We start from the raw sequence: 12350 nt of genomic DNA on the forward strand, positions 1-12350 counted from the left end.
TAGATTTTCTTTTAAAATTGAACTATATGTTTAAATTCAATATATTTAAATATAATATTTTATAAAATATATATGGAAGAAATTTATAAATTTATTTTATTTAAATATATTTTATATTATTTTAATATGTATTTAATATATAAATTATTGTTTATAAATATATATATTTTGACATATTATTATATTATTTAAATGTATTAAAAATATTAAACTTAGTGTTAGTTAGTTTGGTATAAGTTAGGTCAAAGTATTATTTAGATATATTTTGGAGGATGTTGCAATGATATTTGGAGTCTTGATAGATGGTATGTCGGTGTCAGAATTTTTGGATAGCAGCATTACTAGCCTTGAAAATAAATTCATGATACAGTTTGGCATTATACCTATTGCAGCTCCTAAATGCTTTAAACACCCGTGTCAGTATCCTAATATCCTGAACCACCTTAAAATTATTCTGACTAATAATAATAATAATAATAATAATAATAATAATAATAATAATAACAACAATGCGTATAATTAAGGCTAATAATAATTATTATAATACTAATAACAATAAAAAAGCAGACTACTTACCTGCATTGACAAACTCAGAAAACTCTGGTGCATTTATAGCGTCTAGATCGAAAGCGTACATGAAAAAGGCTCTCCAGACAGATATTGGCTCACTAAAGCGTTTGCCACATCTGCAACGTCAGGCTCGGTTATGATATCATCTTCGTCCATATCTTTAGTTGGACCAACAATATGATAATTGACCTCAAATTCCTCTTCGCTTTCACTGTTATAAACTATCTAGTCGATGTTAGACTCTGGTAAATCAACCTCAACTACTTCTTCAAACTTAACATACAACTCGATAAATGACACTTGTGCCTGTATTTGCTGTTAGATTGAAAATGTCCCTTCCATACTTGCATTATCGACCACATACATTATTTGAAACTGAACGAAACCACCAAATACTAACACAAACTGTCTGTAAAGAATATTTATGACTCTCTTTAACACTTGATTATCAACACATTAACAAAGTATAATCTTAAATTCCTCATATATTATTGCAAAAGGAATAATATCATATAGATTTTCACATACAAAACTCACACCCTTAAATGTTTGGTGAAAGATTTGACCATTATTATATATTTTCAAACTAACACCTCCTTTCATTTTTATTCTCTTACTCTCTCAATGGAATAAAACACTCTCACACTCACACTCAACTTGAGAAATTCGTTCTTTCTTTATAATACTTGAGGTATATTTTTTAATCTGAAAAATACAATATGCCCCCTTTGTAATGTCAATCCGCTCCATGCGTACTGATAATACGCCTTCTTGTATTGTCAGTTTAATATTAAATTAACACAATATGCCCCTTTTGTATTGTGTGTTTAATATTAAATTAATACAATATGTCCTCATTGTATTGTCTTTTTAAATATTTAAAAATGCAATACGCCCTTGTATTGTGTTTTTGTTTTTTAAAAAAATTTGCTTAAAGCAATTTGCACCCTGCGTATTATTAGCCCCTAAAATCTTGTAAAACACCACAATATCCACCAATAATAAGATATTACACCAACAATTACCAAATATTCAAAAACATGAGCCTCTTTTAAGATGACAAATGGGTAACTCTGTCCAATTTTATTTTATGCTGTCAAAACTTATTACTACTAAATTAGGTGAGTCGGCCTACTCTACTTAAAAAAATATTATGAAAATAGTAGTAATCACCAGTTTAAAATATTAATGATTATCAGTTTATTCTCAAAAAGTTTTATGGAAGAGTATCTAAGATTATTAGATTTATTAATTTTAATTAAAATTTAAGTTAAAAATATAATATTAAAATATTTTAAATTTGTAAATCTAAGATAATTTAAAAATATTCTAAATATTATCTTGTAACACTATTTGATTTAGTAAAAATTTCAATCTTTGTTGAGTATTAAATATAGACGAATCTCAACTGATGAACCGATATATTGTGGTGTAAATGTGCGATTGTTTTTGAACTTTTATCTTTTGTTTTGGAGATGAGAAAATCTAGGCAATTAACAATACATCTCTTCCAGCCAGCTTTTTAACGTATCAGCCGATTTTATAACAAAAAGAAAGGTAACGACCCAACTTTCATTACGTCATGATTATATTAAAAATAAGGCGTTACTAACCTAATTCTTTTATTATCTATTTAATATTAAGCCTTTACGCGATAATCTGTTGACAGTTTTACTAAAATATTAAAACTTTTTTTTCAAGAACAAATAACACATATTCACATACTTAATATTAATAATACATATAGTAATACATATAAAACCAATTACAAAATCTACACCTCTAAATAAAACTTCAACTAACAAGGCAAGGGAAAATAATTAAATTCTAACAACAACTCAACTTACAAACATATTCTTCTATACTACTGCAACTTCGCAATAAGCCTTCACTCATGTAGCTGAAAGGGGTGGAAATAGGAGGTAAGAACTGGAGAGTTCTTAGTAGGGTCGGGGTGGATAATTAGGTTTATTTTATTCTTTGTTACACAACAATCCCACAACAGAAATTACATACAATCTTCAATAGATAGCCAACAGTAGTTAACAACAGGACATATACAAACATAATAAATAAAAGAACACAGAATTCAATCAATCATATAGCACACATACAATCACAGAATTACACAACACAGAGATATGCACAAACAAGCATGATGCATGTCTAGGCCTACGCAGGTCATGAGCTCATGTGTCAATTGTCTACTCGCTCCCGACATTATCCAGACACGAGTCCCAGATATGGCTTTCCAGATGCATACGGTATGCATATAAGTCTTACGGCTAGGTTGTATACAATGTGACTTTTAAATGTGTTGTAATAGTTCACAATAGTATTTTTATCTTTAGCATCTGCTCTCCTGTGGCAAAGATCTGCTCTCATGTGGCAGATATCCCTTTAGTTAATACACTCTTTTTTGGTGCTCTGCTCTCTTGTGGCAGAGATCTCTTTAATCATTTTTTTTCTTTATTCGTTTACTTTCTAGTTTTCAATATTTCAAATTATCTTCACACTCTTCTCTCACCTTTCCCTAAATGTCTTATGAAAGGAGAATCAAAAGATTCTCAATTTAACTCTGTATTTCTAACACTTTTAAAAAATCTTATTATTTTATCTTTTTTGTTATTTGGTAAAAAAATAATAACTTTAATAAAAATATACTAATAAAAATATACTAGTTAAATTAATAAAAATAATAATATTACTTAAATATTAGTAATATTTAATATTTTTATTTTAATATCAAAATCAGTTTGTGGGGTTTTATTCTTAACTTTTAGAAATTCTATTTTAAATCTCAACCTTGTTAAATATTTTACTTTTTAACCCATTTTATAAAATTACTAATTTAACTTCATATTTATAAAATTACTAATTTAGTCTCATATTTTTAGAAATAATTCTGAACTCTTATAAAATATCTGTTTCACTCTGAAACTTTTACCTTTTACTCAAAATACCCCAAAACTTATATAATTACTATTTTTAACCTCAATCTTTTATCAAACTACATTTTCATATTCAAAAATACTATTTGTGTCGGTGACAAACACTCTTTTCACAACTAAAATCTTCTCTTGTGATCTTTCAAAATATATACTTGTTTTTAAATCTGTTTTCGAATTTTTTGGTTACCAATTTTTTGTAGCTTTTAATTTTGATCTTCCAACGATAGATCAGTTAGGAAGCCTTTTCAAAACAGAAACCTATAGCACTAAATCAATGATATATAATAAAATTTAAACATAAAATCATTCAATTTCAAGCTACAAACATTCAATTAACAATCACTCATCAAGAACACATTTAATTATTATAAAATTACTAACCCTACCTCTGTATAAAAATTATAACAACCAAAGTTCGAAAGAAGGCTTCTGAACAAGAAATTGAAGAAAACATAAAAAATCGGCTATTCCACCAATATCACCTTTGACCGAACCATGCATGAGAGAGCAACAACTTCACCGTTGATTTTTCTCTGTAAAAAGTGGTAGTATTGTGAAGAAAAAAAAATGCAAACACTTTAATTGGTTTAGATTTTTTACTGAAATTACGGATCTCAAAAATTAAGATGGGAAGCTCGGAGGTGCCATGGGAGTTTCACGTTCTCTCTATCTTCTTTCCTTGGCTTCGGCCAAATTATTGGAAGAATGAGATGTTGACGATGATGATTAATGAAAACAATGGGGATTAGGTGTCAAACTTAGGCCACGTGTCAAGTTATAAAACTGCTGAGTTAGTGATTTAAGTTATAAATATCTTTAACGGTTAACTATGAAAATTAGATATATTAAAACACAAATAATAATATATACGAATTACTAATAGATTACTAAAATTATAAAATATTCATTATAAAATTATAAAATATTCATTATTAATAGATTACTAAAATTATAATTTCAATTACGTAAAATATATGATTATAACAAAATTATATAATAATCTTAATTAATGTAAACTCAGGGTATCATAAAAATTAATTTAAATACCTTCAACAAAATAGTTTTTAAAAATAAAAATCCAATAAAATAAGTCATAAATTATTCATAATTAATAACTCAAAATATTATGTTTAGTAAAGTATTAATCACTTAAATTAAATCATATAATTTTTACTATTCATAAATTACTGAAATTCTAGTTTCAATTATACAAAATACCACATTTAATAAAATTATGTATATAATCATTGTAACATCCTTACTACTAAAATGTCACGCTTTCGACTGCGCGACTCTAATAACTAGGATATTAAGATGAATTCTATACTTAATAATAAAATAGGAGCCTTTAACTTGAATACCGGATCGCTATTTCTTTGAGAAACTGAAAGTTCTTTTTCTATAATAACAAACATGCATATACATATTGTTCTAAGGGTTAACTGAAACTGTAGGTCGATCTCAGACGAGATCTTCTATACTGATCGGAGCTGTTATGTCTGACTTGATGATGATGGTCGGAGCCGTCGTGTCCGACTTGTTAGACTTGGTGATGGTGCTGATCCTTCGTCACCGGAGGGTGGTGGTACCTGCAAGGGACTCCGATGCTTAAGTTAGCAAGGGTATTAAGCAGGTTTTTTATAGAATCAGAGTATGAGTTATACCTGGGTGCTCCAGTGTATTTATAATGGTGTTGAGTGACCTTTCTGGAGATAAGATAGTTATCTTATCTTATCTTTGAGTGAAGTCATCTTATCTTTAAGGGGAACCGCCTTATCTTTCTTTAGGCTTTGCCGCCTTTAGATTTAGGTTGTGTCCCTTTGTTTGGGCCTGCTTGGGCCTCTTATGGCGATTTGGCCGAGCTCTTTGTGAAGAGGTCGATCGATTTGTCATCAATCAGCCCGGGTCATACAACTTGACCCAGGACATGAACACATATATACAAAAATTTGTATACAAGTAACTTATTATATACATACAAATCATACAACTCCTATCTCTCTTATAAAGTTATAATAACAAAGGCAAAGAAAAACCTATGACTAATATATGCACAAACAGAAATTATAGGGAGTGAGAACATCGTCCTCGCTGGTTCTCAGTAGAGAATTTTTAAGAATTGTCATAAGAAGATATGTATAAAAAGAAGAATGGATTTTAAAAGCAGAGATCTTCATTCGTCCTATGAATCATTTTTAAACCACAGCAATTAATAGTACAAAAAAAGCCAACTTCATATCTTTTCTTATAAAATGTTTCAATATCGACAATTTGCATAATATTTCAATACATATAAAAGGGTCAATCAATCCAAAAACTCACCAATCACGGCCTCCAGCCCAAACATAACCAATCACAGCCTCCGACTCAATATATAATCAAATCTCGGCCTTCAGCCCAGCAAAACCCATCACCGCTATTATCAATCCACTACCAAATACTCAAAACAGAAATTAATCACAAGCACAAATAAATACAAGGCAAATACATTTAAAGAACAGCTATAGCAAGTATCATAATTACCAGTTAAATAAAATTCATCACATAAGAAAACCAAAACACTTAAACACACCTAAACAAAGCAAACAAATGCAATATGATGCATTCCTGTCCTATGGCCAATGAGCTCATCTGTTGGTTATACAGCCAAACCTGACATATCCGGTAGCTAACCCAGGCATTGGCTCTATGTTGCACACTAAAATCTCAACACATTAGTTGACCATTAGAGGGAGAGTGCATGTCACTATTAGAGGGATTATGTGCCCTGTCACCAATAGAGGGACTACATGTCCTGTCACCATTAGAGGAATTACGTGCCATGTCACACTTTTTAATCATAAGGATAATCCTTAAAACCAATTTCAATTTGATTTTTAAGCTCAAAACATTCCCACCTTTCTTAAAATGCACCATTTAACACCTTTCCCTCAAATTTTTTTCCTTTTAAATCAATTTCAAATTTAAAAGACTTTAATAATTTGTTTCTTCAGATCCATTTGAAATCCTTGAGAACATAACTATAATGCTAAAATCAAAATAACTATAAAATTAAAACCAAAATAACTGCAAAACCAAGGATACTAGTAGTTGGGTTGCCTCCCAACAAGCACTTCTTTATCGTCACTAGCTTGACGGTCAGCTCCTCTAAGGAGGAGGATCATAGGGCTTCAACTCCTCCCCTTTCACTGTGAATCTTCTCCTTATGTCCCCGTGAAGTAGCTCAATATGCTCAAAAGAGAGGATTCTGTTTACTGTATAAGTCAACACTGGATTACTAGTCAACACCACCTTCATTCCTAGGGAAAAACCTTCAGTGAGAATCTTTTTGTTTCTCCATCCTCTTGGTACTTTCTTTTTAGCAACCTCCTCCTTGGTGGATGATGCATTTCCGATACCAAACTTAGGTTTTATGTCAGGAGAAATTTCGTTGATTGTCACCACAGGAGGTTTCAGCTGCAGATCTTGTGGTGCATAATCAGGGGGTTCTTGAAGGTTTGGATCAATAAGCTCAGTCTGTATGCACACCTTCTCTTCACTTGGTGAAGGCATATCTTTGAAGACAAGAAAGACCAGTTGTCATCATGCACTCTAAGCACTAATTCACCTACTTCTACATCAATTAGACCTCTTTCAGTGGCTAGGAATGGTCTTCCTAGGATTATAGAGGTATTTTCATCTCCCCCATGTCAAGAATTACAAAATCTATTAGGAGGAAGAACTTATCCACTTTGATTAAGATATTCTCTACTAATCCATATGCTGGCTTTAGAGATTTTTCTGCCATTTGTAATGCTATCCTTGTGGGTTGTGCCTCTTGGATTTGCAACTTCTTCATCACAGACAAGGGCATTAGATTTATGCTTGCACCCAGATCACATAGGGCTTTCTCAAAGGTAGTGCTTCCAATGGTACATGGAATTTGAAAGCTCCCTGGATCTGGTATCTTCCTTGGCAAGTTATTTTGAATTATGGCACTATATTCCTTGGTCAAGACCATTGTCTCATCTCCCTTTAAAGGCTTATTCTTTGACAACAACTCCTTTATGAACTTGACATATAGAGGCATTTACTCCAAAAACCTCAGCAAAAGGAAGTCTATGAGGATATCCCATCTTAGGCTTGTATTTAAAAGCTTTAGGTAATGTCGGATGTGTGTCAAGAGTGACTGGAAAAGGATTGTCTGCACGCCTAGGTGGGGCATGTTCAACCTCCTCCTTTTTTCCTCTGGAACTTCTTTTTCAACTAGCTCCTCAGTAACTTGTGCTTCTGTACTCGCCACTTGTCCACTTATCAAGGGGATACCGTTGCACTCCTCTCTTGAATTTGGAATTGTGTTACCAGGAAGGCTACTAGTGGTCCTTTGATCAATTTCAGCAAATTTTATGGCAATTTGACCCATTTGAACCTCCAAGTTCTTGAGTGATGCTCTGGTTTCCTGTACAAAACTTGCAACTAGCAATTCCAAATCATTGGTCTTCTGAGGCTGAGAAGTTGCTTGTTGAGGCTGAGAGGGTTGGAACTGGTGATTATTGAAGTTGTTCTGATTAAAACCGCCCAAAGAATTATTGAAATTCTGTGGTCTCTGAGGTTGATCTCTCTATCCAAAGTTTTGGTGATTCCTCCACCCTTGATTAAAGGTCTTGGCATATGGATCATTGTTGGAGTTTCTAGGAGCATTCTGAGTTAAGTCTCAAAGTGGTCCCTGAACTTGCACTCTAGCCTCAAAGTGATCCCTAAAGTTAATAATTACTCAAATTCATCCCCAAATTTATACTCCGGGACTCATAGTAGTCCCTAAAATAATTTTCGTCCATCCTTACCATCGGAAGGACTGAAACGACGTTGTTTTGTATTTATACCAAAAAAACAAATCTTAATCTCCAACACGACGTCGTTTTGTATTTATAAAAGAAACATAATCTCGAATTACCTTCACCAATTCTCTTCTTCACCCTGTTCTTCTTCTTCTTCTTCTTCTTCTTCTTCTTCTTCTTCTTCTTCTTCTTCTTCTTCTTCTTCTTCTTCTTCAAATTCATAGTAACAATAATAACAACATCATCATTGCAAACAATAATTAAACTATCAAATTCATATTAGTTTATGTAGACATCTGATAATCATGCTCAAGCCAATAATTTGATTTAAATAACAAAAACTTTTATAAATCATACCAGTGGCAACAATAAATATGCAACAACATCACATCGATCAACAACAAAAATTAAAATATAAATAACTAAAAAAAGAATAAATGGGGGAAGAAGAGGCAGAGCAGACCGGCAGAGTAGAAGAAAGAAGCAGGCCACCGGAGCAGAGAAAAGCAGAAGCACATGCCCGAGAGGATGCGCCATGGTAGACCAAAAGCAAATTAACAAAAGGGGACAACGACGATAAGAGAGGTAACACCCGTAGGAGGTTTGCCTTCTGTAATTCTTTCCATCTTCCATTATTTCTCTCTCTCTCTCTCTGTGAATTAACAAATTATTATTTTATTTCTTTTGAGAGAAAAAAGAAAAGAAGAGCTGGGGATGAATTGGGAAAGGAGAAGGGGAGCGTGGAAGAAAAAGGAAGAAAAAATTGGGGAAGGAAAAGGAAGAAAAAAATTGGGGAAGGAAAAAAAGACTGGTGAAAGAAAAGAAAAAGGGGAACTGGGAATGGGGAAGGGAAAGGGGAGCGTGAAAAGGGTAGGGGATGGGGAAGGAGAACTGAGAAAGGGTTATGGAAGGAGAAAGGGAGTGTGAGGCGGGGGGAGGGGGTGTATTTTTTTTAATATAATACAACGTCGTTTTAGTCATTTCTAATAGCAAGGATGGACGAAAATTATTTTAGGGACTACTATGAGTCTCGGAGAACAATTTCGGGGACAAAAAAATTATTTTAGGGACTACTATGAGTCCCGGAGAACAATTTCAGGGACGAACTTGAGTAATTATTAACTTCAGGGATCACTTTGAGGCTCGGGTGCAAGTTCAGGGACTACTTTGAGACTTAACTCTTCCCCATAAAGTTGACATGTTCATGAGAAAATTGAGCATATTCATAATTCTCACCTTGAATGAAGCCACCATTCATGTCATATGGAGCCTTTTGAGGGGCATTCTAAGCACTGACAGCTGAAACCTGCATCCCACTCAAGTTCTGAGTAATCATACTGATCTGTTGAGACATGACTTTGTTTTGAAAAAGAATAGCATCCAAAGTATCGATTTCCAAGACTCCTTTCCTTTGAGGAGCCCTAGAGTTCACAGGATTTCTCTCAGAAGAGTAAAGATATTGGTTGTTAGCAACCATCTCAATAAGCTCAGCAGCCTCTTCAAGCATCTTCTTCATGTGCAATAAACTACCTACAGAGTTGTCCAAACACATTTTGGCCATTTCAAAGAGGCCATCATAAAAAATCTTCAGCTTGGTCCATTCAGAAAACATGTCAGGAGGGCATCTCCTGATCATCAGCTTGTACCTCTCCTAGGCTTCATAGAGGGACTCACCATCTCTCTGCCTGAAGGTCTGAACATCCACCTATAGCTTAGTCAGCTTCTGTGGTGGGAATAATTTGGTCAAAAATTCATTGACCACCTTGTCCCAAGTGTCCAGGCTCTCCTTGGGCTGAGAATCAGGCCGCTACTTTGCTCTATCCCTCACGGAAAATGGAAAGAGCATGAGCTTGTAAACTTTAGGACTCACTCCATTTGACTTCACAGTGTCACAGATCTGCAGGAAGTTTGAGATGAATTGATTTGGATCTTCTTGCAGGAGTCCATGATACTAACAATTTTGCTACACCAGAATGATTAACTAAGGCTTCAACTCAAAGTTGTTTGCACCTATAGGAGTGATGCAAGAAAAACCGTCGGTTAAGAATTCCTTCGAGGTGAAGGAGAGATAACTTTGTTGCAAGTATAGCTCTCAACCAACAAGTAATGCCTGATCAAAGTTTAAAATTTCTAAGTAACCGAGAGTAATCAAACCTCGGGTCGTCTTCCCTAGGAATTAATGCCAACAAGGGCACAATTTTGGTTGCAAGAACAAAGGGGGTTCTCAATGATGAAAGCAAACAATAAAGAGATAAAAGAACGATTCAAAATTGTAATTAATAAACTAATAAAGGAATAAAAGAACTAAGTATGTAATATGAACAAGTAAAACTATAAAGTGATGGAAAGGTGGTTCAAAACATAAATGCAACCTTGACTTGGGATGAGTTATGGAATCCCTTCCTTGCCATAACCACAACTATGATAATTATGATGGATTAATCTCACTAAGTCAACCCTTAAAATTGGAGAGTAAGTTAAGTGAGCATAATTGTTATCAATCCACAAGTCCTAGCTAACTTACTAATTACCTTAGTAAAAAGCTAGCGTTAGTGGAAACAATAACAACTAACAACCCAAGAATTATCACTAAATGTTGGACATTATGGCTCTAGCAATCCATAGACTCATTTTTCCCAAGCCAAGGGATGGAAATTACCCGAAAACTAAGATTGGCATTTCATCAAACACCTAATGGTCATAATCATAAAACATGGCAAAATTGGTAAATTAATGAAAGCTATGAACCATAAATGATCAAAAGCAATAAAAGTAACTCAACAAACATATAAAAGCCATCAAACATCAAATTAACCAACTAGAAATCCAAAATTGCAAAACTACATAAATTGGTAAGATAAATGAAAAGTAGAAGAAAGTGTAGAATAAGTAATATCATAAAAGAGGAAATTAAGGAATACTTACAATGGGAAAGAAAAATCCAAAAGCAAAACTTGAACTATAAAAGTCTACATTGAAAACCTAATTAAAACCCTAATGAACTAGAGAGAAAACCTAAGCTAACTACCCTAAAACTACTCCTAAAATGTGTTGTTCCTATTCTAAGATGGCTCCCCTTCATATGGCATGAAGTTCCCTTCATATAGCACTTGATTTTAGCATCCAAGCCTTCCAAAATTGGGCCAAAGGCTCCAAAATCACGCAGCACATGTTTCATTAATAAAATCACATGCAGGGACTTATGCGGACGCACAGATGTGTGCGTCTGCACACTTAGCTGAAAATCCTCCTGTGCGTACGCACACGTCGCTGTGTGTGCTTTTCCTTGTTTTCTTCATGTGTTCTCCTTTGTACATGCTTTTTTCCACTTTTGGTCATTCATTCTTGCCTCTAAGGCCTGAAATCACTCAACAAACATGTCATGGCATCAAATAGAATAAAAGTGGAATTAAATTGCTCATTTCAAGCACAAAATTGCATGTTTTCACATTTAGGTTCAATTTAGGGATCAAACACAAAAGTATGCTATTATGGTACTTAAGTGTAGGTTTATGTGATGAAATCCACTCAAATCAAGCTAAAATATATCGGAAAATATGGACTCATCAATTCTTCCACACTTAAACAATAGCATGTCCTCTTGCTAAACCAACAAGGGGAATGATCAAAAGGGAAACAACTTATTGAATGCAACTACATATGTGCATGCAAGTATGTATATACTATATATATCTATCTATCTATAATGTCCTATTGATTTGGTGAAAGCAACAATCAAAATTCAAGCAAGTGTATAGACATATAGGCCTAAGCAAGGAAATAATCCAATGCACTCAAAATCTAAAGAATTGATTTACTCATCGAAATGAAGCAACTTGCAAGAATGCATGATAAGAAGTATGGAAACATAGAGTTGAGTGATCAAACCCTCACTAGGTGTGTATACACTCTAACCGCTCGGTGTTTAGGGTCAATTCACTCAAGTCTCCTCCTAATCATGCTTTTAAGGATTTGCTTTTTATCTAACAATCAACAAGTATTTGATGCATGT

Source organism: Arachis duranensis, chromosome 2, assembly GCF_000817695.3.
Source record: "Arachis duranensis cultivar V14167 chromosome 2, aradu.V14167.gnm2.J7QH, whole genome shotgun sequence".
NCBI classification, from domain to species: Eukaryota; Viridiplantae; Streptophyta; class Magnoliopsida; order Fabales; family Fabaceae; genus Arachis; species Arachis duranensis.